The sequence below is a fragment of the Passer montanus genome, unplaced genomic scaffold, assembly GCF_014805655.1.
Source record: "Passer montanus isolate IOZ18808 unplaced genomic scaffold, ASM1480565v1 scaffold70, whole genome shotgun sequence".
NCBI classification, from domain to species: Eukaryota; Metazoa; Chordata; class Aves; order Passeriformes; family Passeridae; genus Passer; species Passer montanus.
Genome location: NW_024372148.1, coordinates 946,910 through 954,207, shown reverse-complemented (window position 1 = coordinate 954,207; position 7,298 = coordinate 946,910). Strand labels below are relative to the sequence as shown.

Sequence of the window (7,298 nt, the reverse complement as noted above, 5' to 3'; positions counted from 1 at the left end):
TTTGTCACATTTTAGGAAGGTGCCAGAGAGTCTGGGGAGTGCCTCTGTGGCAACATAACAGAATCCCTTTTAATCTGCAATACATTATATCCCTTCTTTGTTTTTTTAATTTTCTCTCCTGATGTCTTCACAGAACAAATAGTAGGAAAATGCCTAGGTTATTTTTCATGAACAGGCCAATTTTGATTTCATGGCAGATAATTATTTTATAGTATGCATGGTTTTTTCTCATCTTTAAAATATTATTACAAATAACTAAAAACCTAATGAACATTTATTGTTTTCTCCCAAATAGTGGATACTGCGGTTCAGAGCAAGATATTGTTCAAAACTGAAGTTTTCACAAATCATTGTATGTGTGTCTACAATATTTCTTGCTATGGTGAGAATTTACCAAAAGTCTATGGATAGAAAATGAAGATATTTGTTGAAAATAGAGTTATAAAATTACAGAATAAAATCTGCCTGTCAAATTGAAATTATTATTCTTTACATACATGCAATTTTTAAATACATGAGCACAAACCAGCATTTTTCCACATAGACTGAACCTCTAAATTTTCAGGATTTGATCATCAGTGCAAATCAGATCATCTGCATTGACCTCCAAGTTCAACAGCATTTTAAATGTATCCCAATATTTCTTCCACTGTCTAGGATGGTTTGAGTACAGCTTAGCATGGTTATACCTACATTAACTGGAAGAAGGGCTGAGATGGAATAGTTACCTGCTCCTTGAGAACCTCTGTCACAATAGGCATGTTTCCCAAATACCTTTTTTTTTCTTTTTTTGGTCATAGTAATTGCAGGATTTGGTCTGTTACATTTAATAAAATGCTGCCCTTTGAGCAGCAGTAATACAGAATATCTGGTTTTCATCTACATGGTAAGAAATAACCCTCCTACACAGCCCCACTGATTCCGTACAAAGGTAGCAGCCCTCCTGTATGTCACAACTTACATGCAATTTAAGAGTTTCAATGTGGCATAATCGGGCATTAAACTGTATGAACTGCTTAAACTGTCTGGCAGATAAAAGTTGTTCCCTTCTCATTCCCTGTACAAGTAGAAATATAGAGGCCTAGGTTAACATTAACTTGCAGATTAGGTTTTGCTTCTTGAAAATGAAAGAAAAAGGCTGATTTGCTTGCTCTGCAGTTAAAAAAAAAAAAAAAAACAAGCAAAAAAGCAGGTGGGAAGCCTTCATTAAATAAAGCCACTGCAATTAATTAATGATCAAAAAGGGCAGTGCTGCCAGCCAAGCTTTAAACATGTAATTTTCTAGTATGTGAATACACTCTAAGATCCTTCTTTTGTGAACCAGAAATTGAGTGCTTAGTAGTGACATGCATCATCCTCCCAGACAATAAGCAGCGTGTGGTTTCACAAGCTGGGGTCACACCAGCTTGTAGCAACCGGATGTCAATTATTTTCCTTGGAAACAATGACTACCTGCAACATTAAACTCCCATGCTTTTGTGGGGACACAGAATGCTACCTTGTAAAGGTGTCAGTGATACTGCCTATTGCTGCTGCAGATAACGTGTCTGTCTAATGAAGTAGGAACAATACTTCTTTTCATCTGCTGCACGTCTGTCTAACCTTCTCGCTTTGATCAGTGGTGTTGTGTGGGTGGAGGAGCCAGGATTAGTGAATCATTCCTGATTAATGGTGATATCATCAGCAGAAATGCTTTAGGCTTTAAAGCATTGGTTAGTGCTTGGTGCTGAGAGGAACAACATTACATAGGTAGGATCACAGGATGAAAATCTGACTCAACTAAGCCTGAGATGTATTGGTGTTTCTTAAAGATCTAAAATATGGAGATATTGTTTATGAGGTGAATCCAGTGGAGAAAAAAAAAGTTTAGAACCAGTTTTACATGTTTTTATATATATTTCTATCTCTGTATTCTAACGACAAGTATTTTAGCAGCCTAGCCCTACTTTTTCAAAAGCTTTTGTTCATGAGGAAGCTGAAATGTTTCTATTGTCTTCCTTAATTACTTCCACCATCAAAGACATTTTCTGCACACATCATTCTAGCTAATGAAACTTCTGGTGACTAAAACATTGAGACAAGTAACTGCTCTGGACCTTAGATAATCTGAATTCCCTTCTAATTTCAAAATTAAAATTATACAAATATTGAAATAAGAGTGGGAAGTAAACATCTAAATAGCCACTAATAAATTACTTAGCTTCTTATCTCTGATTTGATAGAAAACTATTAAGTATTGATAATGTATTCTCCAGGGTATTTTCCATGCTCAGACAATAAAATCTTTAGAATACTCTGTTACTTCCTTATCTTTACATATAGCACTAAGCTTTTGTAGGAGGGAGAAGGGAATCTCCCATCTCACCTAGTGTAATGCAACAAATGTGAAGAAGAAAGGGAACAAAAATGGAAAATTGTGCAAGGTAGGTTTGGTCTGCATGTTTTTTCAATTCCTACCCTTATAATCACAAGAGTTAGAGTGATGTAAAAAAAAGAAAGAAAAAAAAGAGGGGAGCAGAGAATCCACTTGATAAACTCAATACTGAGTCTTTCGTATAGTTTTCAGAGGAATTTTCAAAACAAACCAAACAAGATCTGAAATTTGTCTTGGAAAAGACAAGTGGTAAACAGATGTTAAAGATTACTTAAGTTTTGATAATCAGTGAATGACAACATAATTTGATGATCTGAAATTTGTCTTGGAAAAGACAAGTGGTAAACAGATGTTAAAGATTATTCAAGTTTTTATAATCAGTGAATGACAACATAATTTGTTTGTTGCTCTTTTGATAAGAGCAGGATTTCTGGACCATGCCTGTGTTCAATAAACACACACCTCTGTTTCTTTTTCTATTAATGAAAACAACCTGTAGGGAATAAAACTTTTCCATTGGTAATTAGGCTTGTTTTCATTAAAATTTATAATATATCAAAGCTTATAGATTAATGTTCTTTTATATTTTTGATCAGTTTTTTAATGGATTGTGCCTGTTTTTTCTCTCACTACTTTCAGAACTGCTACACTAAAGAATAGCTATTGCGGGCATTACTCTTTTGTAAATCTATTAATATTCCTCACCACCTATCTTTCTATGTTAATGTAATTTTCAGTAGGTTCATAATGTTGGAAATCCCAACATCTCCTAATCACTTACTATTGCCTTGAATTTACATATTTTTTGCAGATGAAATGGAGAGATGTGCTGCTGTGCATCAGGTGAATATAAATGCAGCAGGATTTTTAACAGAAAGTCCAGTGAGTTATTATGTGCTCTCTACATTGTTTTGAACAACATTTGCAAAGCCTTGATAAATGTAGAAGGAACAGCATTATTTATTCTAAAGAGCAGTCATACTACCTATAATATCATGAGAACACAGATTTCTTTAATTTCTGTTCAATATTATTCACACTTGAGAGGAGACTTTCCATTCTGTTTTAGGCTGCAGTTTAGGTAGATATTCTGCAAATATTTCCACTATCACAATATGATCACGGCAATGTTTACATAGTGGGCAATTAGAGTGAATTAAATTGGTGGTCTTTGCATCAATGGAGTTTGATTTGCAATGGTTTGGATGTATGGTCACAAAGATGTGAAACTTTTGCAAGCCTGTGAGACAACATTTGTTGAAAAGGAATCTAGATTTTGGTGCCTTAGCTGGTCTGTGTGCACATCAGCTATCCATGGAAGGAGGCTCTGGCAACATGAATGAGCAGCTGCTGAGCAGATGTAAACAGGATAAATAAAATTGTGAGAAAATCCTTTTTATTTACTATCAATATTTCAGTCCCAGGATAAGACCTGAATTTAGGGAATGATCCAAACCCTCCTGTCTAGACATCACGATTGATCATATTAAATCTTGCTTGAAGTAACTTAATAAATAAATAAATAAATAAATTGTGGACATAATATTTGAACCAATTTGATAAATTTTTATCTCAGTAAATAAACAATTTAGGGGATTTTTTAATAATCTCTACATTGTTGCTGTACCACTTTAGTAAGAAACAGGAAAAAGGGGATTTAAGTACTTGTCATTACATGCTTCTGGAGTTAGCTGCAAGAAGGCTAGAGAAAAAACTTGTCTTTATTTTCTTCTACCACAAACTATAACACACTTTTTCAGTTGAAGACAACCTTACCTTGAACTCTGGGCAAAATCTCAAGTTACATTAATTTGCTAAATCCAGTAGACCTTACTTAGAGCTTGCAAAATCAAACATTTTTTTCATGTAGGTCCCAACCTTTAAAACTCTTATAAGGAAGGATCCTCTTCTCCTTTGTCTTCCCCTTCAAGGAGCAATGAATGTGCTTCCAGGTAAAAATAATTTTGTTTTACAAGATGACACTTTTTGAGTCTATGTTATTTCTAATTATGTCTTAAAACTTGAAAAGATTGATTTTGTCCTTATATAGGGTACATTTATAAATTGTTATTTATTTTAAACTCTTTTTCATGCCTGATATCATTACTAGAATCCTTAGGTAAAAGTACACATTTCTTAAATGGTTTTTCAAATTCTAAGGGATTTTTTGTATTTTTTCATGTATTCAAACAGGAGAGAAAATAAAATAACTTGAGAAGTTTACTGTAAAGTCTTCCGAATTCATAGCAAGAAATTTTCAAAGTACTTAAAAAGATGCAAAGAACAAATATGAAAATGTTCTAGATTGCCAAATCACACACACAAGTTTCAGATGCACATCTGTTCACTAAAAGTAAAACCATTTATAAGTAAAGATAGGAATTTAAGCACACAAGGAAACCAACTGAATAACCTACCTAAATGTGAAGCCAGAACCTGGAAGGTGCTCTTATTCAAATGCTTCTCTAAATGTAATAGTGCTTTTCTATTTAAGATTTAAAATATCTGGGGTTTTCTCATAAATCTAAATAGATAATAACACAGTAGTAATAGATGTTAACCTTCAAAAGTACTTAAAAAGACTATTACAGGATACAACTTTGAAATGACCAACACATTAAGGTAAACGACAAAAAGAAGAAAAATGTTTTTCCATGATCCTATAACTCTGGGGTCTTTTGTCTTTCTTTCTTTTTCTTTCTTTCTTTCTTTCTTTCTTTCTTTCTTTCTTTCTTTCTTTCTTTCTTTCTTTCTTTCTTTCTTTCTAGTTGCTTCCATGTGAGAATATATAAAATCCCTTCTCAAGGGTATATGACTTGCTAGTTTAAAGAATCCTAAGTAAGTAACTCTAGGTCAGGAAAGACTATTATCTACTTTATGACAGCAGTTGATAGCATTCCTCAAGCAAGAAATATAAACCATACAGTAATGCTTACCCATCTTTCAGCGCTGTGGCTTAGAAGTTTCTCAAGATATTGATATTATCTTTTTTTAAACAGTTTCTATTTCATTACCATGTTTAATTGCTTTTTTTAATCTATTTATACATTGATATTAACTACTTCTTTCAGCTAAAAGTCCCTTCCACAATCTGACTGCAGTGTGGAACAAGCATTTGTTTTTATTTTAAAGCTCTACATAGTGTTTTCTTTGCTTTAGTTTTAGTGCTTTCATTATCACAAATATTACATAATTACTCCGTTTCTGCACACCTCGTGTGTAGTTGTTTTCCCATCACTGGTTCTTAAAAGTTGAGGTCTATCTTTATTTACTCAGGAAAAATGCAACTGTTTCCTTTGTAACTTTTTTGAGTGATGGGATCCAAGTTCTCACTCAGCAGTCAAGACACAGCATAGATTTATGCAGTTTTATAATGATGCATAGTGTTTAATCCTCTATTCTTTTTGAAGAATAATTCCTTCATTTTGTCTATTTTTGGGATTAATGCTGTTCAGAATGATCCTCACATCCTTCTCCTATTTAAATTGGGTAGCTTAAAGCATATCACCCAGTGCATATGTTTAGGACTATCATTTTGTCTATTTTTGGGATTAATGCTGTTCAGAATGATCCTCACATCCTCACATCCTTTTTTCATCATGTGTGTAACCTTGAAGTTATCATTCCTGAATATCATCTACCACTTTATCACTTAATCTCTTGGTACCATGATAGTCTCTGTAGCTCTTTAGAGCCAGCTGGTTTTATTGTCCTCAGGAATTTTGAATCACCAGGAAACTTTGTCATCTTACTAATTACCCCCTTCTATTATTTTTCAATATGATGAACAACAAAGGTTCAGGCAAAAATCCCTATGAGATGTGTCTGAAAAGTGATCGTTTATTTACTACTTTCTTCCTAAGTGCTTTATCATTTAACCCACAAGTTCTTAAGAACCCTTAATGTGTGATGTTGTCCAGTTTTCCACTGTTAACGTATGAAGCACTTTTAGATACCGCTAAAAAATTTTATTGTGTTAAAACTGACTCATGATAGTACTATATGATAGTGGGGAATTTCTAGTGGGGAATTTCTAATGTTTCTGCCTTCCTAAAATATAGATATGTCTAAAAAATCAAAGTAAGTACACAATATTTTTCTTTGCCTATTTTGTTTGACGAAATGCTGCAATCCTGAGTGTCTGTCTCCTTGAGAATGTTTTAGTCGAAGGACATATTCTCTTCTTTATAGGGTAAAAGTTGAATTCTCAATATTTTTGTTGTTGTTTGCTTATGTTTGTTGTGTTGTTCATTCTTTTTCTGTTCTTTAAAATTTTCTGTGATCTGGAATTGACCCATTTACAGAAACAAAAATTCCTGTTTAAAGTGCAGAATCCAGAAGGATGAAGGAATTATTTTTCTGAATGTAGGCATTTTCATACCAATACTACTGGCAGAAGTCACACAAGATTGCTTCTACTTTCCCTTGAATATTCAAAAATAACAAAACATGGTCCTTGTTACAAAGCAATCACTGCTCATCCTCTATACAGGACATGTGGTCTTATTCCTACACATTGTATTTTGTACATTACTTATTGCTTACCCTGTGTTTATCTGCATTCTAATTTGTGTTTAATAAGAAAGATTCTTCCATTTCCCCAAAAAGCATTTAATTGAAGTGAAGGTGACCAGCAGGTGGTTTGCATAAAATTTCATTAGCCTCTTAGATTGTTTTTGACACCTTTATGAAAGAATGCTTCATTACCATGCAAATGGTCGTTGGCCCAGCTTCTAAGCTAATCACCATATAGCATAACATGCATATCACAATGTTATATTCTGCATGATTTATGTGATTGCTTCAGCTAATTTCAGAGTTATAATGGCATGCTTAAATAACTCTAGAATGGCAAGCATCTCATATAAGTCATATCCATTTATGCCATTAAGTGTCCAGTACAATCCAGATAAGAGAAGAAGCA

The 7,298-nt window shown here is 33.5% G+C and overlaps 1 long non-coding RNA gene across 1 annotated transcript; it reads left to right on the top strand.

Moving 5' to 3' along the window:
• The first annotated feature begins 2,335 nt into the window (after positions 1–2,335).
• Positions 2,336–4,326, top strand: LOC120512111. Its single transcript, XR_005629936.1, has 3 exons — positions 2,336–2,423; positions 3,186–3,217; positions 4,245–4,326. It is a non-coding gene; the product is annotated as an uncharacterized LOC120512111 (long non-coding RNA).
• Positions 4,327–7,298: the final 2,972 nt, after the last annotated feature.